The sequence below is a fragment of the Artemia franciscana genome, chromosome 16 (genome assembly GCF_032884065.1).
Source record: "Artemia franciscana chromosome 16, ASM3288406v1, whole genome shotgun sequence".
Taxonomy (NCBI): Eukaryota; Metazoa; Arthropoda; class Branchiopoda; order Anostraca; family Artemiidae; genus Artemia; species Artemia franciscana.
Window position 1 is genome coordinate 2449327 of NC_088878.1, and position 25064 is coordinate 2474390.

A 25064-nucleotide genomic window follows, 5' to 3' on the forward strand; every position below is an offset into this window, starting at 1 on the left:
TTTTAGATAGAGTTGGAAAATCCAGCGCCTCGTTCATGGAAATTCTTTTCTCTCTTGATAAATTCCTCCATGAAAAGATCCTCCCACATAACCCCCCACCCATCCTCACCCCAACTTGGAAAAATCCCCCTTAAAACGTTTGTACACTTCCCAAAAACTATTACTATATGTAAATAATTGTCAAAGTTTGTAACTTGCAGCCCTTCCCCCGAGGACAGCTGGGGACTGAGTCGTCTCCAAAGACACGGTTATTAGGTTTTTTTGCTATTTTGAACAAAACGGCTATCTGAAAATTTTGATTCAGTGACTGTGGGAAGAAAATGAGCGTGGGAGGGGGCCTAGGTGCCCTCTAATTTTTTGGTCACTTAAAAAATGTACTAAAACTTTTAATTTACGTTAGAATAAGTCTTCCCACGACATTCTAAGACGACTGGGTTAATGCGATCACCCTGGGGAATAAAATGGGGCGATCACCCCTGGTGTGATTTTCGTTAAGATTCTATGACTTTGTGGGGGTATTTACCCCTATTTTCTAAAAAAAGATAAATTTTCAAAGGCTCGTGACTTTTGATGGGTAAGACCAAACTTGATAAAACTTATCAAACTGTTCGTGGTAACGAACTGTAGTAAGGAGCGACCCGGCTCAAAAGTAAACGAAACTCTAAATAACGGAATTTTGATGCTAAAATATACATCAAAAGAATCGGATTTTCATGCGAATTTTAAATATATAAGTTTCATCAAATTTGGTCTTTGTAATCAAAAGTTACGAGCCTGAGAAAATTTGTCTTATTTTAGAAAATAGGGGAAAACACTCCCTAAAAGTCACACAATCTTAACGAAAATCACACTATCGCATTCGGCGTCAGAGAGCCCTATAGCAAAATTTTCAAGCTCCTATCTACAAAAATGTGGAATTTCGTATTTTTTGCCAGAAGACAAATCACGGGTGCGTGTTTATTTGTTTGTTTTTTTTCTTTTCCCCGGGGGTCATCGTATCGACCAAGTGGTCCTAGAATGTTGCAAGAGGGCTCATTCTAACGGAAATGAAAAGTTCTAGTGCCCTTTTTAAGTGACCAAAAAAATTGGAGGGCACCTAGGCCTCCTCCCACTGTTTTAAAATATAGAGATAAGAGAAAGAGTCAAACTTTAGCGTAAAGAGTGGGGGGTTGAGAAAGAAAAGCCCCTTTCATATACGGAGTAATTTCTGTTCGTTTTAAGTTTTAATGTTGCTCCTTACTTTCATTTAAAAAACTTGTTTTTTTATTTAAATAATTCACATAAGAATGAAACAATTTGTTTCATCAGTAAAATAAGATTTCCTTTTAATAAACATATTTTCCTTATACCTTGCTGTTCTAATGACAAACTGTGGACATGTACACACACAGCTTCTCGCCCTCTAGGGCTTGCTTAGCCCTTGACTCATTGTTTCTCCAAAGTCAACCCACGCTCATTGTTTCTCCAAAGTCAACCCACGCTCATTGTTTCTCCAAAGTCAACAGATCAAAATTTTTAGATAGCCATTTTGTTCCGCATAGTCAAAAACCATAATAACTATGTCTTTGGGAATGACTTACTCCCCCACAGTCCCTGGGGGAGGGGCTGCAAGTTACAAACTTCGACCAGTGTTTACATATAATAATGGTTATTGGGAAGTGTACAGTCGTTTTCAGGGGATTTGTTTTTGGTTTTTGGGGTGGGGCTGAGGGGAGGGGGCTATGTGGGAGGATCTTTCCCTGGTGAAATATGCCATGGGGGAACAAAAATTCAATGAAAAGGGCGCAGGATTTTCTAAAATTACTATAAAAAAAAACAATAAAAAAATAAACATGGAAAAGTTTTTTCAATTGAAAGCAAGGAGTAGCATTGAAACTTAAAACGAACAGAGATTATTACGCATATCAGGGGTTCTAAAAATACTTTAGCATAAAGAGCGAGGTATTTAGGAGGAGATAAATACCTCGCTCTTTATGCTGTAGTATTTTTAGTAATTTCAACTATTTATTCTACGGCCTTTCTGATTCAGGGGTCATTCTTAAAGAATCGGCACAAAACATACGATTTAGTGTAAAGAGCGAGGTATTAACGAGGGTACAAACCCCCTCATATACATAATAAAAATTTAAGAATATAAAAGCTTGTTACGTAACTTAATTCTTAAGTTACGTGTATTTTTCACTAATAAAAAAATTCATTAAAAATTAAAATTTATAGTTGCCTTTTTGTGTAACCGAAAAATTGCATGGCAACTAGGCCTCCTTCCCCATCCCTTATTTCTCAAAATCGTTCAAAAAAACGTTCAGAAATTACATTTAAAAAAAACTAGTTTTTCTAACTGAAAGTAAGGAGCGACATTAAAACTTAAAACGAACAGAAATTACTCCGTATATGAAATGGGTTGTCCCCTCCGCAATCCTTTGCTCTTTACGCTAAAGTTTGACTCTTTACCACAATTCTGCTATTTAAAACAATTAAAAGCTTTAGCATAAAGAGCGAGGGATTGCGGAGGGGACAACCCATTTCATATACGGAGTAATTTCTGTTCGTTTTAAGTTTTAATGTCGCTCCTTACTTTTAGTTAGAAAAACTAGTTTTTTTTATGTAATATATTTAAAATCAATATTAAAATGCAATTCTTTTGATGTAACTATTGGTGTCAAAATTCCATTTTTTGGAGTTTTGGTTACTATTGAGCCGAGTCGCTCCTTACTACAGATCGTTACCAAGAACCGTTTTAAACCGAAAAGATATAAAAAAAAAAATTAAAATACGAGAAAGATTATGTCAATAAAAAGAACAAAAATTAATTTTAGAAACTATTCCGACTAAACAAGCTCCGACTAAACAATATTCCGACTCAAAGAAACGAAGAGAGATCCATTAAGCTAAAAATAAGCTGAAATAGTGTCAGATAATCTTTCAACCGTAAAAACTTCAAATTACAATAAATAACAGAGTCAAACTTAAAACAAGCGAAAATGAACATGAGTAGGGCTGATAACCCCCCTGCCTTCTCAAGACCAGAACATAATTTATGCGTTGCTGTAAAAAATAGAAATGACCGTGCATCGTAAGTTTAATGTACATATACTGATATTTATCCATTAAAGTTTCGATAATTTATTATTTATGAAATTTAAAAAAAGCAAAAACATTTAAAACGTATTTTGTTTTCAGTAAAGCACAAATCATGTTCTGGTAATGAGAAGGGATGGGTTTTATCAGTCATACTCATGTTAAATTTTCCTTGTTTTGAGCTTCATTTACTTATTGATATTGATTTGTGGTAGCTCTAAGTTTGAAAAATTATTTGACATCATTTCTAATCATTTTCAGCGTAATGGAGCTCTTTACTTTTCTTTGAAAAAATTATTTTGCGGAAAAATCTTTTTAAATTAATCATTATTAAATGATAATACTTTTCTCTGCTTTTGACAACTATTTTTCTGACACCATTCCATCCAACTTCAACAATATCGAATTATAAGCTCTTCGGTTTTAAATAGAGGTGTTAATGGAACTGCTAATGCTACTTTTAACAACTCGATGCAACATTCAGCCGCCTGAGACCAACTCAGCTGAATTCGCTCCTCCTCCACTCCATTCTATTTAAAGGTTCAAACTCCTTTCAAATTCTAATCCTTAAATCTCTCAACATTGTAATTATCTGGTAAACTGTTAAACAAGATTCATCTTAATCATTTATGATCCTTCTTGACTAGGTCTATTTAAGCTTTGCGGTTAACATTAATAACAACACCCTTACCTACTGAATCAACATGGATTTACAAGTCTACTGGCTTACAGTCTGCAATTTACAAAAGCAAGCTACAACTACTACTACTACTATTAACAACTCACCGCAGCACCAAGCCGCCTAAGGCCAATTTCCGGGGGTGACTCTTCCAGGGGAAATTTTACACTGTTTGCTTCAGATCTTTTCACTATTCTTAAGAAAAGTAATACACATTTAATAGACAAAGTTAATTAAATTTTTCAAATTTGTTCTTTATCTTCCACCTTGGACAGACAAAAAATATTTTATGGGTAATTTAGGTATTTTCGGCTTAGTTTCAAGGCAAAAGATACGGCGTAGGAAACCACCGTCTTGTCCAATTTTTTCGCTGATGATGTATTTTTCACTTGTATCTTTTTTTTACATAATTTGTCTATCTTCGTACTTTTTCTTATATTTTTACGTTCTTTTTTGGAATCTTCAAAACTTATTTTTGTGGTTTCAAAGAATACGGAGCTACATAAGAGTTAGGATTTTATAATTACCTTTACTTTTAGGATTTTTACAATTGATAATTTCTGAAAACAAAATCATTTTTGATGTTCAATTACTTTAGACCGTGGTTCTGTTTCGTCATCAATGACATAACCATCTGAAGCTCTGTTGTGAGAAATACGATATAAATAATATTGTAAATTACCCTCGCATACCGTAATTCTAAAAACTGGCTGTCTAAGCTATAAATGAGACAATGTTATCTTTTTATATGAAGTACCTAAACATTTGAAAAAAGGAACTGATTAACAGCAGACTAAACCTGTACCGAACCCGTCCTTAGGCCTTCTGCCTCATCCCGATCCACCACATTTTAGCGAAATTTTCTCTTATTACATTTTTTTGTTTTATTCGTCTGATTTGTTTTATTCTTTTACTTTAATCCCCTCTTTCCTTGCCAAAACAAATTTGTTTATACTTTGAGAAATATATATCCTTGAACTTATCTTTTTATATGAAATACCTAAACATTTGAAAAAAGGAACTGATTAACAGCAGACTAAACCTGTACCGAACCCGTCCTTAGGCCTTCTGCTTCATCCCGATCCACCACATTTTAGCGAAATTTTCTCTTATTACATTTTTTTGTTTTATTCGTCTGATTTGTTTTATTCTTTTACTTTAATCCCCCTTTCCTTACCAAAACAAATTTGTTTATACTTTGAGAAATATATATCCTTGGACTTATCTTTTTATATGAAATACCTAAACATTTGAAAAAAGGAACTGATTAACATCAGACTAAACCTGTACCGAACCCGTCCTTAGGCCTTCTGCCTCATCCCAATCCACCACATTTTAGCGAAATTTTCTCTTATTACATTTTTTTGTTTTATTCTTTTACTTTAATCCCCCCTTTCCTTACCAAAACAAATTTGTTTATGCTTTGAGAAATATATATCCTTGGACTTACATTCACTTGGGTCAAAGGGTGTTACAACTCGAATGACATCATGACATCATATTCCATAACCTGACATCATATTCAAGCGGCTCAGAAGATCCTCCTAGCTCAAGATGAACTTTGACCTAGATTTCATAGTAGGCATCTGATCGTAAATCTATCAGAAGATGTTTCTGATTAACACTACTGAATGTGTCGTCTGGCTTTCGGAATTCTAATGAATCAAAGGCAGCTTCAAAACCACTAGAAGAGTAATATTTTATTATATAGCAAAAATAGGGTTTACGCTATCAAAAGAATAATTAAGCTAAAGTGTAGCTGAAATTCTATAGGACAATAATAGCAGCCTCTTTACAGTAGGCCTACCAACAATAGTGAAAATAATTGCGACTTTTTTAATTTGTCACGAGAGATTTTTTACGGACAAAAATGACAACCGAATTTGATGAATTAATATTGATTATATACTTACACGGTTCAGCATTGACGAAAATATTGTAATCACCTAAACACTTCATTATTCTGAAGCGTTAAAACGGGAGCGAAAAATAGGCAAAATAAGCTAAAAACATGGTACCAAACAGCTTAAGAAAATGTAAATATGTGTGTGTGTGAAAAAGAAGTGAGAAAGGGAGTTTGAGTTTCTGATTGGGGGAAGTGTGTGTATGAGTGAGAAAAGTGTTGCCAATTATGTAAATGGAAATTATATTAAATATATTTTTCATTTTTTTAAACAATAGTTGCCGAAAATTCAGAAAGGAAAGAAAATGAACAGGAATGAAATTTAAAAATGGGGCAGTGCCGTCAATTCAGCTTATTTGATATGGTTGCCATTGAAATATGGCAACCATAAGCGGGGAGTTCCTGTAACGGGAGGACGTTCTCTCTGCGGAAGAGCATTTTTTTGCATTTTGGTAAAAAAAAAACAAAAAAACTTAAGAAGCTGTAGTTGTCTTTGGGAATGACGAGATTTTAATGTTTAAATTCTTAAAGACGAAAAGCCCGACAAAAATTAACTAATTAATTTTGATTATTTACTTTCACGGTTCAGTGTTGCAACATAAATGAAAATGTGGTACGCTCCTAAGAATTTGATACCTTTGAAGCGTAAGAAAAAAAAACATTAGTGAAAAATCAGCAAAAAATAAGCAATCAGCTTAAGAAGGTGTAGTTGTCTAGGTTGTCTTTCCAACTACAATGGAAAGTTAAATTAGAAATTTAACTAATTAATTTTGATTATTTACTTTCACCGTTCAGTGTCGTAACATTGACGAAAATGTAGTGCGCTCCTAAGCACTTCATGATTTTGAAGCGTAAGAAAAAATGTAAGTGAATTATCAGCAAAAAAATAAGCTAAACAAATATTGGACAAAATAGATTAAGAAGGTGTAGTTGTCTTAGGGAGAACTACAACAGAAAGTCAAATTAGAAATTTAACAAATTAATTTCGATTATTCACTTTCATTGGTCAGTGTGGCAACATTGACAAAAATGTGGTATACTCCAAGTAATTCATAATTCTGAAGCGTAAGTTTTACGTTTTTACGTTTTGAAAAAATGTAAGTAAAAAATCAGCAAAAAAATAAGCTAAAAAAATATTCGACAAAACACATTAAGAAGGTGTAGTTGTCTTAGGGAGAACTACAACGGAAAGTTAAATTAGAAATTTAACAAATTAATTTCAATTATTTGCTTTCACAGGTTAGTGTGGCAGCATTGACAAAAATGTGGTATACTCCTAAATAATTCATAATTTTCAAGCGTAAGAAAAAATGTAAGTGAAAAATCAGCAAAAAATTCATCTAAAAAAATATTGGACAGAACAGCTTAAGAAAGTGTAGTTGTCTTAGGGAGAACTACAACGGAAAGTTAAATTGGAAATTTAACAAATTAATTTCGATTATTTACTTTCACAGGTCAGTGTGGCAACATTGACAAAAATGTGGTAAACTCCTAAGTAATTCATAATTTTGAAGCGTAAGAAAAAACGTAAGTGAAAAATTAGCAAAAAATAAGCTAAAAAATATGGTACAAAACAACTTAAGAATGTGTAGTCGTCTTAGGAAGAACGACAATGGAAAGTTAAATGAGAAATTTAACAACTTAATTTCGATTGTTTACTTTCACAGCGCAGTTTGGCAACATTGACCAAAAATGCGGTATACTCCTAAGTAATTCATAATTTTGAAGCGTAAAAAATGTAAGTGAAAAATCAGCAAAAAAAAGCTAAAAAAATATTTGACAAAACAGCTTAAAAACAGTGTAGTTGTCTTACACAGTTATTGTAATTTGCATCGTTCAATTTTATGCATTTTCTTTTATACATCAGAATTCAGTCGAAATTTGATGTAATATCGTGCGTTACAAATGTTCAACGGCTGATTCAGACATTTTAAATGTGAAGTTGAAAAATGCACGCTAAGAAAAAAGTAGATACAACCATTTTTATGTTTTTAGTTTCGAAATTCTTGGATTGGGTGTTAGATTGACGTTGTTTATCTATATAAAAATAAGTTGTCTGTCTGTCTGTCGACTGACGTTGTGTTTGTCCGCATATGACGTCTCAATTATTTCCTCATATACCAATTCAAAAACGAATGTATTCAAGCCGAAGTAGCTGAGCTGGTAAAGCGTTATGTTCCAGGTTCTAGGTCCAAAAGGTTCCAGGTTCGAACCTTGGCTTTAGCATTAATACAAAAGAAGAAAAAAAAACTAAAAAAGGTAAAAACTACCAAAAAAACTAAAAAGAAAATACTAAGAAAAAAACTAAAAAAAAGGTAAAAACTACAAAAAACTAAAAAGAAAAGAAACTAAAACTTAAAAACTGAAAAAGATAAAAAAACTAAAAAAAGAAAAAAAAACTGAAAAATAAAGGAGAAAAAAAAATAAAAAAAAAGGTAAAAACTACAAAAAAAAAACTAAAAAGAAAAAAAAAGAAAAAAACAAAAAAATTATTTCATGATATACCAATTCAAAAACGAATGTATGTACAGACCGGGACACAGGGAATATAAATGACGACCGGGACACTCAAAGAGAAATTAAAGACTGGGACACCGGGACACAAATGACGACTGGGACGTGTGTGTCGACTGTTTGTCGACTGACGTTATTATAAGGATTGAGCTGTATGTCGTCATGAGGTTGTTTGTCGACTGACGAAATTACAGACTGGGACACAAATGACGACCGGGACACTGAAAGAGATATTATAGACTGGGACACCGGGACACAAATAACGACCGGGATACAGGGAATATAAATGACGACTTGGACACAGTCGAGTTACGACTAAATAGATGAATTATTTTGAATATTGTTTTCCTTCAACTGTCCATTTTATGGTTTAAATCGATGCTGTCAAATGTTGCCACGATGAGCGACATTTGAAAAATGTGGCTTTGCACGTTGATGTGTCACGTAATCTTTCTATAAATTAAGCGAGAGCTATGTTTTTTTTTACTAAGGAGATCTTAACACAGGAATTTAATTAGAAATATATTTCAACGGGAGGGTTTGGACTCAAAAATTTGAAAAAAAGTAGATAAATCATCTAAAAAAGAGAATTATCGGGCAAATTGTAAAAACTTAATCTTCATAAGGGAGTGGCCATGAAAGCCCCATTCTCTACGCACGGGCATGCCTAATTAGTCGCATCTATTTTTGCCGAAAAGTCTGCATGCCACATAGTATCATTATAAAACCTTGAAAATCCTTGTGTTTTTCCCCCTTGGATTTCCTTACTTTTTCTTAAGGCAGACCAGAAAACTGACATATTCACTGACATGCAGCGGTTACGCGAATAACATGTTGTTTTTTTTTCGTCACAAATTGAATTCCAAAGTTCGTCAAGATCGCTTCGGGCCTTCTCTTGTCGAAATTCGGTTTTCTTCAGCAAGCGGGAAAACTGACTAGGCAAAAACTCTGCTGTGGTGCTCTCCACCAACAACGAATTCAGGATCTGAAAACAACAGTGCGTTCAATGTTTCTTCTTTTTTGTCAATTTTACTTCTGATTTGGCAATATGTTAATACTTATGCTACTAGTAGTAGTACCGCTATTCAGTATTATTTTTTGGCTAAATGGTTTTCTCACAGTTTTGATAGGACAATTTTGGGAAAAAAGAGGTGGGGGTGGAGGCCTAGTTACCCTCCAATTTTTGGTTACTTAAATAGGTAGTTAGAACTTTGAATTTTCTACGAACGTTTTTGTTAGTAAAATTAAACATAACTTACGAATTAACTTACGTAACGAGCTTCTATATTTTTATATATTGTTATTACGTATATGAGAGGGTTCATCCCCTCGTCAATAACTTGCTCTTTACACTAAAGCATAAATTTTATTCCAAGAATGACCCCTGAATCACAAAGGTCGTAGAATAAATAGTTGAAATTACAAAAACACTTTAGCGGAAAGAGCGAGGTATTAAGGAGGGGATGAAAATCCTCGTATGCCTTATCATTTCTGTTCGTTCCAAGTTTTAATGCTGCTCCTTACATCCAGTTGAAAAAAAATTTTCATGTTTATTTTTCCATTTTTTTTTTCAAGAATGCCAGAAAATCTTGCTCCCCCTTCATGGAAATTCTCTCCCCCATGATAAATTCTCCATGGAAAGATCAGCTCACGTAACCCCCTCCCCTCAAATCCCCTTACCCAACCAGAATAAATCCCCCTGAAAATGTATGTGCACGTCCGAATAACTATTAATATATATAAACAATTGTGAAAGTTTGTAACTTGCAGCCCTTCCTCAAGGAACTGTGGGGAGTAATTCGCTCAAAAAGACATAGTTAATAGATTTTCTGACTATGCCGAACAAAATGGCTATCTCAAAATTTTGATTCATTGACTATGGGAAAAAATGAGCGTGAGAGGGGGCCTAGGTGCCCTCTAATATTTTTTGGTCACTTATAAAGGGCACCGGAAATTTTAGTTTCCGTTAGAATGAGCCCTTTTGCGACACTCTAGGACCACAGTGTCCATACGATCATCCTTGGGGGAAAGAAAAAAAAACAACAAAATAAGGCAATTTTTCTCAGGCTCGTACCTTTTGATTGGCAAGAATAAATTTGATGAAACTTGTATATTCAAAATCAGCATTAAAATGTGATTCTTTTGATGGATCTCACAGTGTCAAAATTCGGTTTTTTAAACGTTTTTTTTATTTAATTTCTAATTGCTTTTTAGATAGAGTTGGAAAATCCAGCGCCTCGTTCATGGAAATTCTTTTCCCTCTTGATAAATTCCTCCAAGAAAAGATCCTCCCACATAACCCCCGACCCATCCCCACCCCAACTTGGAAAAATCCCCCTTAAAACGTCTGTACACTTCCCAAAAACTATTACTATATGTAAATAATGGTCAAAGTTTGTAACTTGCAGCCCTTCCCCCGAGAACAGTTGGGGACTAAGTCGTCTCCAAAGACACGGTAATTAGATTTTTTTTGCTATTTTGAACAAAACGGCTATCTGAAAATTTTGATTCGGTTACTGTGGGAAGAAAATGAGCGTGGGAGGGGGCCTAGGTGCCCTCTAAACATTTGAAAAAAGGAACTGATTAACAGAATTTCTGATTTGGGGGAGTGTGTGTATGAGTGAGAACGACGTTGCCAATTATGTAAATGGAAATTATATTTATTATTATTTAACAATTAACGACGCTTCTTGACTACTAAGGTCCTTGCGTCAGCCCTGCAGTGCATTCCTGCAGCGTGATTCGATCTCTGGGTCCCGTATGGAAATTATATTAAATATGTTTTTCATTTTTTTAAATAATAGCGGCCGAAAATTCAGAAAGGAAAGAGAAAGAACAGGAATGAAATTTAAAAATGGAGCAGTGCCGTCAATTCAGCTTATTTGATATGGTTGCCATTGAAATATGGCAACCATAAGCGGGGAGTTCCTGTAACGGGAGGACGTCCTCTCTGCGGAAGAGCATTTTTTTTGAATTTGGTAAAAATAAAAATAAAACTTAAGAAGCTGTAGTTGTCTTTGGGAATGACGAGATTTTAATGTTTGAATTCTTAAAAACGAAAAGCCCGACAAAAATTAACTAATTAATTTTGATTATTTACTTTCACGGTTCAGTGTTGCAACATAAACGAAAATGTGGTACGCTCCTAAGAACTTGATACCTTTGAAGCGTAAGAAAAAAAAACATTAGTGAAAAATCAGCAAAAATAAGCAATCAGCTTAAGAAGGTGTAGTTGTCTAGGTTGTTTTTCCAACTACAATGGAAAGTTAAATTAGAAATTTAACTAATTAATTTTGATTATTTACTTTCACCGTTCAGTGTCGTAACATTGACGAAAATGTAGTGCGCTCCTAAGCACTTCATGATTTTGAAGCGTAAAAAAAACGTAAGTGAATATCAGCAAAAAAATAAGCTAAAAAAAATATTCGACAAAATAGATTAAGAAGAATAGATTAAGAATAATAGATTAATTATTGTCTACGGTATTCATTATTACTTGAGAATACTCATCCCATTCGGTGGCTAGTCGATGTTTCTTGACATTTGTAGTCTAACAATAGGTACTCTAGGCTTTATTTCATTGCCACTAGCACCTTCAAGTTTCGTCAAAGTAGAGCTATTCATATGTTTCTATGAGCCGAAAAAGTCTATTCACAATGTTATCATTCTGAACTCTGTTATAAGTACACTTGATGTTATTTTAAGACATGAAAACAATTGTTAGTCCCTAAAAAAACAATTTTTAAGTCCCCAAGAAACATTTTACATAATAAACTTGTTTATAATCAATAGAAAAACACATATTTACATAAAACAATTATTACTTATCACCATTCTTTAACTACTTGGTGTGGTCCCAATTTATACTATGAGTTTCATTCTTCCTCCTAAAATGTCTTATGCACATATTTTGAAAAGGAATGGGTCTTGTAATATATGCATTAAGAATTTGAATAGTGGTATATGTGGTTCGTATTTTTCAATTATCCTTAGGTATATTTCCCTTAAAAAAACGTTTCACTTCCAAAAAACTACATATTTCTTTTACTTGATCATAAATAGTGTACATTTTCTTCCTATCTTCATAGAATAGTGGGATCACTCCAATATAAATATGCATATAATTCGATCGTTATAACGAACTACTCCATATGTCTCTTTTGTTGGCAGACAAAATATAATTTGAATGTCATTGATAGCGCGGCAATTCGCTAAAGTCCATATTGACCACTAAAAATGCAAACTCAAAAATCATACCACATGAGGACTTCCTTAAAAAAATATAATCTCAATCGCATACACCAAACATTGACAAAAAGTATTGAGCTCACTTCGTCTAATGATAAAAAAGAAAATCAAAAAATATATATAAGCTTTAAGGAAAAAAAAATTATAAGTTCAATAAAAAGATCTCCCAAAAAATCTCCCCAAGTCCCAAGTCTCAAAAAGTCCCAAAAAAATTCGAGGTGTTCTTATAAACTAACAATGATCTATATACAAATCAATAGCACTTGGAGATTGTAAATATCTTTTTGATAAACCAAAACTGTATGAAAAACAATAATCAATAATCGATAAACAATAATCAAAATTAAAAAGCTTTAAGTCCAACAAAATTCTAGAAGTCCAAAATAACTAAACGTCAGAATCGAAAATAAACAAGATTTGCCTCAAGGGCTAAGCTCGTGAGCAACCTCAAGGCAATGTTTATGGGCTTTTTAGTTTTGATGTTGCTCTGTATCGTCTCTTGCAGGTCCAGGTTCAAAAATAATCCATGCATTTGATTCAATAGCCCAAAAATGGCTAGTAGAGAGAGATATTATTTGAAACTAATGATTCTATATGATTTACAAAAACATAAAATTCGGTAAATGTTCTTCGTCTGTTTTGATATTTTTCTTTACAGTCCCTTGAAGCTCCAAGTTCAAAAACATTCCACGTATTGAATTCAATAGCTCAGGAATGGTTAATAGGGAGAGACATTTTTGAAAAAAGGGAGATATTTTTTTGAAACTAATGATTGTACATAATATACAAAACCATAAAATTTGGTAAATGTTCTTCTTCTGTTTTGATGTTTTTCTTTACAGTCCCCTGAAGGACCAGGCTCAAAATATTCCACGGGTTGTATTCAATAGCTCAAGAATGACTAGTATGGAGGGGTGCTTTTAAAATTAAAGATGATATACATACACTTCTAACTAAAGGGAATGTAAATGCCTTTTGATAGCCAAAACTGTATGAAAACAGTCCTTATGCACTAAGCATACAAAAAAATATATAGATTACGAACCTCTTGTATATTTCACTCCTCATGAAATTCCTTTTAGAAATTTTGCCTGATCAAACTCAATTTGTCTATTGAAAATAATTTGGGTGAATTCCCATTCTTTTATATTTTGGCATTCAACTGTACCCATCACAGGAAGCCCGTTTCCAGGTCTCTTGTCATCAGTTCTCTTGTTAACAAAGTTGAGTTGTTAGATCAGGCTGTACAGCTGCTTAACCAGAACAGGAACTGTAGGAGGGGTGCCCAGTGCTTCAATGGGACTGTAAAATAGGTTACACTCTGGAAAATGAGTTACAAAAATGAGCTTTTCGAATATATGTTACTTAAACAATAGTGCCTTTAGTGAACCCTCGTCCAAGAATTATTAAGTGAAGAAAACAGAAATGAAGTTACATCAAAATTTTAGCTAGGCTTATCTGGAATTTCATACATATTTGTAATTAATTTCCTGAAAAGAGCAGTTTTTAGCCAAAACTTATTTTTTATGGTCTGAATAATTTATGCCCTTTGATATTTAGATGTGCCTGTATATGTAAGGTTCAAGGGCGTATTCAGGAGTCTTGTTCAGGGGAGGCAGACATTTTTTCGGGAGGTCTTACAAAAAGAAACTTGAAAAAACTCATAAAAAGTGTTTTGGCATTTTTTTGCGTTTTTCGTCTCGGACTAAAATTTGGGGGCGTGGTGGTTCAAATCCCCAACAACCACCTGGATGTGACATCAAAATTCATGCATCATTATTAAGTTGTGGAAAGGCTAAAATGGTTAATTTATGGAATTGATGTCCCCTCTACTGTAATTGCTTTGTAACATTGCGCCCTTGTGATGTAGAACGGTAATAAGTGCCATTGGGGTCAATTTTATTTTTGAACTTAAGCGTAAAACGCTAAAATAGATAACTAATAGCAGTGGTTGCTAACATAAAAATTTTTGTATTGTGAATATGATTTTGTCTTTGACATCAAGTTTTTCTTCATATAATATTTTTCATGTTCGGTAATTTAAAGTAATTTTGTAATTAATTAGCTTTTTGATTAAACGAAACAGACCCAAGATGTTAAGTTAGGTTAATCCTAGTGAAATATAACCTTCATATAACTATTAGTTTATATAATAATAGCATTTGCCCTATGTATTGCACACTAGGAAGAGGGGAGGGGGTATTTGTACTGTATCCATAACCTACACTCCCCCCCCCCTAATGTAAAAATATATAGCCCAAATTACACAATCACCTATGACTGCTCTTTGTGGCAATGAAATCGGTTCTCTGAGATTTAACCTAAGCGTAATTCGTGAGTGTGCTTCGTTTAATTAACAAGTGCATATCTTTTTTAGTGTTAGCAAAACTAGCCGAAGATCAGGAAGAAGACCGGTTTCCGTTTCCTTGGTTGCCAGTGCCAAGATTTCGAAAGAACAATAGAACCGGTGACAATGCATATGGAAGTAATGTGTCCTTCAGCTGCCAAGTCGAGGACATAGGTAAACTTTTTTTTTATTCGTAAAGCTGAACATTGGAAAGCCTCTTTTTTCATATATGTTGTGCTGAAGAAAGGTTTGAAACCACCTACGGAACAAAGTAAAAAATACATTAAACTAAAACCGACTTGTATGTCATGTCATAGATGATAGGCTAAAGAATTTTGTAAACAAGATGTACTAAAAATAATAAGATGTTCACATGGGACTTTCCGCTGTCTTCCAAGGTTGACTAAATTGAGCTTTAAAAATAGAACATTCCTCGATATTGTGAATCCCTAAGAGGCCCAACAACGTTTAAGAAGATTGGATTTAGGTTTCACATGGACTTTCTTTTTTCAGGAAAAAGGAGTATCATGAAACATTAATTTTTTGCGATTCTAACATTTGAACATCCTTAAATTTGCCTATGAAAGTCTGACTGAATGCCTGTACGCGGATAGTCTGTAATTAAAACAAATTATTCATATTTTTCACAAATTTGAGTGAAATACAGTATTTTTTTTTTCTGGTAGCAGTTTACTTTTGATAGCACATTCTTCAAAATCAATGTGTGTTTCGATATAAATTCGTTTTCCTTTCAATTTCTTATAATATCCCCATCGTCCCCCTAGCGTCCGAAACATGGTCGAATTAAGTTATAATTGGGAGAAAATATCGCGAAACCTAAAAATATTAGAATGCAATTGGGGCAAGGTGAGATTTGGGTCAAAAGACCTTGTCATTTAAGTTATCACTTTCGTAGCCTGAAGGTAACATATAGAGTCATTTCCCTTCTAATCTACAAAGTTTAAGCTGCAGTTGGCTAATCCAAGTCTTTTAGCAACAAATGGGTCTGAATTTTGATAAGCCTGAAAGTAGGCATCAATGATATTATCCGACTAAAACTTGTTTAAAAATGTAGAGGCTGAAACTAAATTCGATAAAACAGTTAACATATCAACGTATGTTAAAACCAAATATCTGGTTTTAACATATCAACGTAAATTCGTAAAGTCGTAAACGCCACAGACTTGGCAAAGGCAATAATAACCTTTTTACCTAAAAATTCCAGATAAATTTTCATCGAAGAAAATGAGAACGTAAGAAACACTTTATTGCGCAAAACAGACACAAGGGTTCTATAATGCTTCATAATTGGTTCTCTGGGAAACAATATGAGTGCAGCTCAGGCGGTCTGAAATTGAAAATTCTTGGAAAGTTCTTTGAAAATAGAATTTTAAAATTCTAGAATATTAGTGTATTACCAACATATAAAAATATTAATAGTTTATGTGTGTTTTTCTTTAAATTCAAAAACCATCTTCAAATTCATCTGCACTAATCGTTCGAGAATTCTTTCTAAAAAAAAAAAATGTTCTAAGGTTTTATCATCTTTTTTTAATAAAAATAATTACATCATTGGGGCATTTTGACCATTCGCTGGAGAAATTAAAGCAAGTTCTGTATCTACATGCAAAGTGAGGTAGAGACAAAATAGGTAATTTTTTAGACAAGGGCATACACGTGATTTTTGTTCGTAGAGAGGGGGGATTAATTTTATTCGGAAAGGGAGGGGCATTTTTTCTTTGGTGTGGGTGGTGTAGTTTTTTAGGGGTGAGAGTATTCTCATCAGGGGAATCTACACAAAAACTGTAAATATACATTTTTTTGTAGGTATTCACGAGTCGGGCAAAATTCTGAGGGAGGGGCTAAGCTCCTTAAACCCCCGGATATTTTTTTGGTCTTACACTATAGCTATTTGAAAGTTTTAACTTAATCTTCTTGCCGAGAAAATTTGAAGGTAGACTTAAAATAACGCAAATTCAACAGAAATTCAAGAATTGATAGCCTACATGGCTGTCCAAAATTAAAATAGATTAATCCCATCGTTGTTGCCAAATAGTATTTAAAGCCCTTGAGCTCTTAAACAGCTTATTACTCAACTAAAAACTTACTTGGAGTGACAGTTTTCGTGGCTTGAAGATTTTCAAACTATAATTTTCCCTTTATTTAAGACTACCCCTTATTTAAAGGGACAATTTTCTCTTTACACAGTTTTTTAATCAGCTTTTAATCTTCCGGTTACCAAGGACTATGGTTTGCTCTTTACTTGGTTGTTAAAGAGGTTGAGTAGAGTAGCGCTAAAAAGAGGGATTGAAAAATTCTGGTTTGGATGGTACCCTTCTCATCCTTCCCATTTTTTTTAACAGATACTGCGCAAAAAGACAACTCTTGGCGTCAAGACTAGGTGTCAGGAATTGCGCCAAAAAGACGATTTTTGGTGTCATTAAATAATAAAAAACAAGTTTTTTTAACTGAAAGTAAGGAGCGACATTAAAACTTAAAACGAACAGAAATTACTTCGCATATGCAAGGGGCTGATTCCTCATCAACGCCCCGCTCCTTAGGCTAAAGTTTCACTCTTTCTCTAAACTCTACTTTTTAAAACAGTAAACAACTTTAGCGTAAAGAGCAGGACGTTGATGAGGAATCAGCCCCTTTCATATAAGAAGTAATTTCTGTTCGTTTTAAGTTTTAATGTCGCTCCTTACTTTCAGTTAAAAAAGCTTGTTTTTTTTTATTTAATTTCTGAACGTTTTTGAATCAATGCATGTTTTTATTTTGGCTCTCCGCAGAGGAATAATTAAAACGAAATTTGCATATTTATTTTATTTGGTAAAATGGCTTTTTCTTAGTTTTGATAAAATAATTTTGAGAAAAAAAGGAGTGGGGGAGGAAGCCTAGTTGCCCTCCGATTTTTTGGCTACTTAAAAAGGCAGCTAGAACTTTTTTACGAATGTTTTTAATAGAAAAAGATATACATAGCTTATAAATTAGCTTACGTAACGCACTTTTGTATTCTCATGTTTTTATTACATATATGAGGGGGTTTAGCCCCTCGTCAGTACCTCGCTCTTTACACTAAAGCTTAAATTTTGATCCCAATTCATTAAGAATCACCCCTGAATCACAAAAGCCGTAGAATAAATAGTTGAAATTACAAAAATACTTTAGCGTAAAGAGCAAATTATTAGGAGGAGGTGAGCCCCTAATATGTGTAATAATTTCTGTTCGTTTAAAGTTTTAATGCTTCTCATTACTTCCAGTTGAAAAAACTTTTCATATTTACTTTTTCGCTGTTTTTTTTTTAATTAATGCTAGAAAATCCTGCGCTCCCTTCATGAAAATGTTCTTCCCCCATGACAAATTCCTCGATGGAAAGTTCCCCCAGCATATTACCCTCTTCTCAACCCCTCCCCCAACCAAAAAATCCCCCTGAAAACGTCTGTACACTTCCCAGTAACCATTACTGTATGTAAGCACTGGTCAAAGTTTGTAACTTGTAGCCCCTCCCACGGGGATTGTGGGGGAGTAATTGGTCTCCAAAGACATAGTTATAAGGTTTTTCGACTACGTCCAATTAAATGGCTATCTCAGAATTTTGATCCGGTTACTTTGGGAAAATAATTAGCGTGGGAGGGGGCCTAGGTGCCCTCCAATTTTTGGTCACTTAAAAAGGGCACTAGAACTTTTCATTTCCGTTAGAATGAGCCCTCTCGCAACATTCTAGGACGTTTAGTTCGATACGATCACCCCTGGGAAAAAAACAACAAAACAAACAAACAAAGAAACAAATAAACACGCATCCGTGATCTGCCTTCTGGCAAAAAATACAAAATTCCACATTTTTGTAGATAGGAGCCTGAAACTTCTATACCAGGGTTCTCTGATGCGCTGAATCTGATGGTGTGATTTTCGTTAAGATTCTATGACTTTTAGGGGGTGTTTCCCCCAATTTTCTAAAATAAGGCAAATTTTCTCAAGCTCGTAACTTTTGATGGGTAAGACTAAACTTGATGAAACTTATATATTTAAAATCAGTATTAAAATGCGATTCCTTTAATGTAGCTATTGGTATCAAAATTCAATTTTTAGAGTTTTGGTTACTATTGAGCCGGGTCGCTCCTTACTACAGTTCGTTACCACGAACTGTTTGATATGGTACTTTATTGTTGAATTAGCGATAAAAGTTCACAAGATAACAGATGTACTCACAAGAGCTTTAAAATAGGCCTTTACCCCCCCCCCAGTCTATCCACCGGATTTCTTGATTTTTACACATCGTAAACTTGAGTAAGTCGGGTATAATACACAAGTGCCGGAATTTTTCATTGTGAGAGAGTCGGATTCCTCGGTATTATTTAAAACGATCAGAAATTAAATTTTAGAAAAATAATTTTTTTCAACTGAAAGTAAGCAACATAAAACTTTAAAATGAACACAAATTATCAAGAATATAAAAGGGGTCACCTCCTCCTCAAGACTTTGCTTTTTACGCTAATGTTTCTTTTAAAATAGAATTTAAAAAAATTGTTATTCTAGTTAAACAGCCATTGTGTTTCGGTAATCTTCTTTAGAGAATTAGGAAAAACAGTCAAAATTTTAGTGTAAAGAGCAAGGTCTCGTGGAAGGGGAAACCCCTTTCACATATGTAATAATTTCTGTTTGTTTAAAGTTTTGATATTGCTCCTTACTTTCACTTGGAAAGAAAACTGAAAGAAACGGACATATTTTTTGGGGGGTATTATCCGTGGGAAGATTTTTCTATGGGGGGTATTTTTCTGGGGCTAAACTCCAGGGGGAGTAAACCCCGGCCACCTGTACCTGGTGAGAACCACACAATGTCTGTTTTTAAAAAATGATTTTATATAAAAAGGAGCAATTAAACGAGTTCTTAAACAGTTGACTATAATGTTCCAGGAACCGACTAGTGGGGGGAAATTTAACTAGATGTTTTTTTTTTAAGTATCTATAAACTTTCGGTTACAATAGGCCATGGATTGTTCTTTACTTGGTGTAAGCTACCGCTGAAAACATGACAACGTGGATATTAGTGAATACTACGTTAATTTGTTTCACTTGAGTCAAAAGTAGTCAAAAGTACAAAAAAAACCTTACATATTCATTTTGATTGTCTCAATTTACTCTTTTTACAGTCAAAGAAGCAAGGGACTACTGCGAGCTATCTAGTGAAGTCTGTGCTACATAGAAATCGATCTCTTAGGATCGATATATAAATTCAGCTTTTTGTCATGCTAATTGATTTAAAAAAAGGCTTCTATTTCAAGAGATTGACACTAAAATGTGCATTGCTGCAAGATAAACATTTAAAATTTTTATGACTAAATCTATTTTTAGGATTTATTTACAAAATAAACACTTATTCGTATGAGTTTCGGTTTTTCAAGGATATATTTTATAAATCTTAAGTAAATTGTTTATATTATTAGATACTTTTAACTAATCTTAATGACCCTAAACTCAAAACTGATTTTGGTTGTGACTGCAGGCATGTCTTTGGATCAAAACAATAGAATGTCGATTTGTTGCGTTTGAAATATCTAAATTATATATCATTAAATTCAATAACATACCCTAATCTTTGTTTGTAGCCCTTTTCCCTAGCAGGATAGCCTGCAAATCTTTGATTTCGAACATCTTCATTGGTGTTTAGCTTACTGATGGGCGAACAAATTGTCGGCCCCTTCCAAAAAACGGAGTAACTTGGCTTGTGTTTGAACTTGTGTGTTAAACTGTGTAATTTTATAAAGTTCAGCTTCTATTTTAGGAGATGATGTTCGCTTGTGGAGACGAGAACTACCGAATGGAACCTTAACAGATTTGTTTTTTGGTGGTGAAAAAGTAAGTTTTTGATTAGTTACGGTAGTATAATATCCTTATCAGGAAAGTCAGTTCTCCTAAATTATTTAGTAGACTATCAAGTATAAGAATAGGCTAACCAGGCTCAGTAACCGCTTTGCTATAATATAGAAAGAAAAGTAAATACCAAATTCACTTTACAATGTGGGAAATCCACTCGAATCAAACAGTTCGTGGTAACAAACTGTAGTAAGGAGAGGCCCGGCTCAATAGTAACCGAAACTCTAAAAAACGGAATTTTGATACCAATAGTTACATCCAATGAATTGTATTTTAATGCTGATTTAAATATATAAGTTTCATCAAGATTAATCTTACCCATCAAAAGTTACGAGTCTCAAAAAATTTGCCTCATTTTAGAAAATACGGGGAAACATCTCCTAAAAGTCATACAATCTTAACAAAAATGACACCATCAGATTCAGTGTATCAGATAACCTTGTTATAGGAGTTTCAAGCTTCTATCTACAAAAATGTGGAATTTCACTTTTTTTTGCCAGAAGACAGATCACGGTTGCGTGTTTATTTTTTTAATTTTTTTCAGGGGTGATCATTTCGACTCAGTGGTCCTAGAATGTCGCAAGAGGGCTCATTATAACAAAAATTAAAAGTTCTAGTGCCCTTTTAAGTGACCAAAAAAATTGGAGGGCACGTGGACCCCCTCGCACGCTCATCTTTTCCCCAAAGTCACCAGATCAAAATTCTGAGATGGCCATTTTATTCACCATAGTCAAAAAACCTAATAACTATGTCTTTTGGGACGATTTACTCTCCGCAGTCCCAGTGGGAGGGGCTGCAAGTTACAAACTTTGACCTGTGTTTACATACAGTAATGGTTACTGGGAAGTGTACAGAAATTTTCATGGGATTTTTTGGTTTAGGGGGAGAGTTTAGGGGGGGATTACGTGGGAGGATATTTCCATGGATGAATTTCTCATGGGGGAAGAGAATTTCAATGAAGGGGTTGCAGGATTTTCTAGAATCATTTGAAAAAACACTGAAAGTAAGGAGCAGCATTAAAAGTTGAAACGAACAAAATTATTACGCATATGAGGGGTTTACCTCACTCTTTACGCTAAGGTATTACTCTTACGCTAAGGTATTACTCTTTACGGTAATACCTCACTCTTTAGGCTAAAGTATTTTTTGTAGTCTCAACTATTTATTCGACGTCCTTTGTGATTCAGGGGTCATTCTTGAAGATTTGGTACAAAATTGAAGCTTTACTGTGAACAGGGAGGTATTGATGAGGAGGCGAGCCCCCTCATATACCTATTAAATACAAAAATATAGAAGTTCGTAAAATAAGTTAATTCGTAATGTACGTGTATTTATTGCTAACAATTAATAATTAATTGTTCATGAATTAATTATTCGCGGAGAGCAAAAATAACAACTTGCATTAATTCAAAAATGTTCAGAAATAAAACAAAATAAAAACAAGTTTTTTAAACTGCAAGTAAGGACCGATATTAAAACTTGAAAAGAACAGAAATTACCCCGTATATGAATGGGAAATAAAATAGTGGAGAATAAAAACATGTTTTAATTCAGAAACGTTCTCAAATTAAATAAAAAAACAAGTTTTTTAAACTGCAAGTAATGAGCGACATTAAAACTTAAAACGAACAGAAATTATCCCGTATATGAAAGGGGCTGTTCCCTGCTCAACGCCTCGCTCTTTTCGCTAAAGTTTGACTCTGTCACAACTCTACTTTAAAAAAACAAAAAAAAGGAGGGAACACCTCCTTTCATATGTGGGGTACTTTCTTTTCGTTTTAAGTTTTAATGTTGCTCCTTACTTGCAGTTTAAAAAACTTGTTTTTTTTTTATTTAATTCGAAAAAGAGCCAAAGGAGCTGTAGCTCTGAAAAACATGTCGAAAACAGTCAAATTATTCAGAAAAAAAGAACATGAATAAAAATAATAGGAATTTAGAGACTTTGCTAAGCAAGTCCTTGAGGGCGAGAAGCTGTCTGTGTACATGTCCACAGTTTGTCATTAGAACAGCAAGGTATAAGGAAAATATGTTTATTAAAAGGAAATCTGATTTTACTGATGAAACAAATTGTTTCATTCTTATGTGAATTAAATAAAAAAAAACTAATTTTTTTAGCTGAAAGTAAGGAGCGACATTAAAACTTAAAACGAACAGAAATTACTCCGTATATGAAATGGGTTGTCCCCTCCACAATCCCTCGCTCTTTACGCTAAAACTTTTAATTGTTTTAAAAAGTAGAATTGTGGCAAAGAGTCAAACTTCAGCGTAAAGAGCGAGGGATTGCGGAGGGGACAACCCATTTCATATACGGAGTAATTTCTGTTCGTTTTAAGTTTTAATGTCGCTCCTTACTTTCAGCTAAAAAAATTAGTTTTTTTTTATTTAATTTCTGAACGTTTTTGAATTAATGCATGTTTGGTTTTGGCTCTCCGCACATAAATTATTAAAATGAAATTTGTATATTAATTCTTTTTTTGGCTAAATCGCTTTCTCTTAGTTTTGATCAGACGATTTTGAGAAATAAGGGGTGGAGAAGGAGGCCTAGTTGCCCTCCAATTTTTCGGTTACTTAAAAAGGCAACTACAACTTTTAATTTTTAACGAACGTTTTTATTAGTAAAAAATACACGTAACTTAAGAATTAACTTACGTAACAAACTTTCATAACCTTATATTTTTATTATGTATACGAGGGGGTCTGTACCCTCGTTAATACCTCGCTCTTTACACTAAATCGTAAGTTTGTCCCAATTCATTAAGAATGACCCCTGAATCAGAAAGGCCGTAGAATAAATAGTTGAAATTACTAAAAATACTTTAGCATAAAGAGCAAGGTATTTATATCCTCCTAAATACCTCGCTCTTTATTCTAAAGTATTTTTAGAACCTTTCATATGCGTAATTATCTCTGTTAGTTTTAAGTTTCAATGCTACTTCTTCCTTTCATTTGAAAAAACGTTTTCATGTTTATTTTTCATTGTTTTCTTATAGTAATGCTAGAGAATCCTGCGCCCTTTTCATTGAATTTTTCTTCCCCCATGACATATTCCTCCAAGGATAGATCCTCCAACATAGCCCCCTCTCCTCAGCCCCACCCCCAAACAAAATAAAATCCCCCTGAAAACGTCTGTACATTTCCCAATAACCATTACTATACGTAAACACTGGTCAAAGTTTGTAACTTGCAGCCCCTCCCCCAGAGATTGTGGGGGAGTAAGTCATCCCCAAGGACATATTTATTATGGTTTTCGACTATGCTGAACAAAATGGCAATCTCAAAATTTTGATCCGTTGACTTTTTGAAAAAATGAGCGTGGGAGGAGGCCTAGATGCCCTCCAATTTTTTTAGTCACTTAAAAAGGGCACTAGAACTTTTCATTTCCGTTAGAATGAGCCCTCTTGCGACATTCTAGCACAACTGGGTCGATACGATGACCCCTGGGGAAAAGAAAAAAAAAACAAACAAATAAACACGCACCCGTGATTTGTCTTCTGGCAAAAAATACAAAATTCCACATTTTTGTAGATAGGAGCTTGAAACTTCTACAGTAGGGTTCTCTTATACGCTGAAATTGATGGTGTCATTTTCTGTGAGATCTTACGACTTTTAGGGGGTGTTTCCCCCTATTTTCTTAAATCAGGCAAATTTTCTCAGGCTCGTAACTTTTGATGGGTAATACCAAACTTGATGAAACTTATATATTTAAAATCAGCATTAAAATGCGATTCTTTTGATGTAGCTATTGGTACCAAAATTCTATTTTTTATACTTTTGGTTACTATTGAGCCGGGTCGCTCCTTACTACAGTTCGTTACCACGAACTGTTTGATTTGAAAAGTAGAGGTCGCTGATGTACGTTTATATTATTTGTGCTTCTTTGTATATCTGGTCGTTTTTGGCTTTAACTACATTTTATCTTATCGTTTTCTTATTTTTCTTGCCTGGGAAACTAACAATGGTTTTTACATGTCCTTGAATCGGAGCTAACAGGGTGTGAGAGGAAGTGTACATCTGTAGTCTATGCACAATCACTTGTAGAGTTGGTTGTAACCGTGAAAAAATCAACGACAGCACCCTCTCCCAGCTCAAAGATAACCAAAAAGCCAAATCAAACTGAAAAATTTGATCAAAGTGGGCAAGCCTTAGATGCCCCCACCCCCTTCAAATCCAAATAGAAATATGAAAGCAGTTAAAATGTGTTACGCCTGAGAAAGAGAAATTCATATAAGAGCGTTTGAGGTAGAGAAACGGTGTCACGTTTGCATCCCAACATTAATACTTTTCTCATTGATGACGGTAAAGGAGGTTTGCTAGTGCTTCCTTCTTTACAGTAATATTAGAAATTTGGCACTGAGGCAAGAAATGAATATATAAACTAAGAGAGATGCAATTTTCTTTTTGAAGCTGGTCAATACTATCTG

At 34.0% G+C, this 25064-nt stretch overlaps 1 long non-coding RNA gene across 1 annotated transcript in view; it reads left to right on the forward strand.

Moving 5' to 3' along the window:
* The first annotated feature begins 14710 nt into the window (after positions 1–14710).
* The window catches only part of LOC136036899 (uncharacterized), an 83279-nt gene continuing 72925 nt past the window's right edge, over positions 14711–25064 (forward strand). Inside the window, exons 1-2 of the long non-coding RNA XR_010619820.1 lie at positions 14711–14943; positions 20552–20625. This is a non-coding gene — a long non-coding RNA (uncharacterized LOC136036899). The remainder of the gene's footprint in view (positions 14944–20551; positions 20626–25064) is intronic.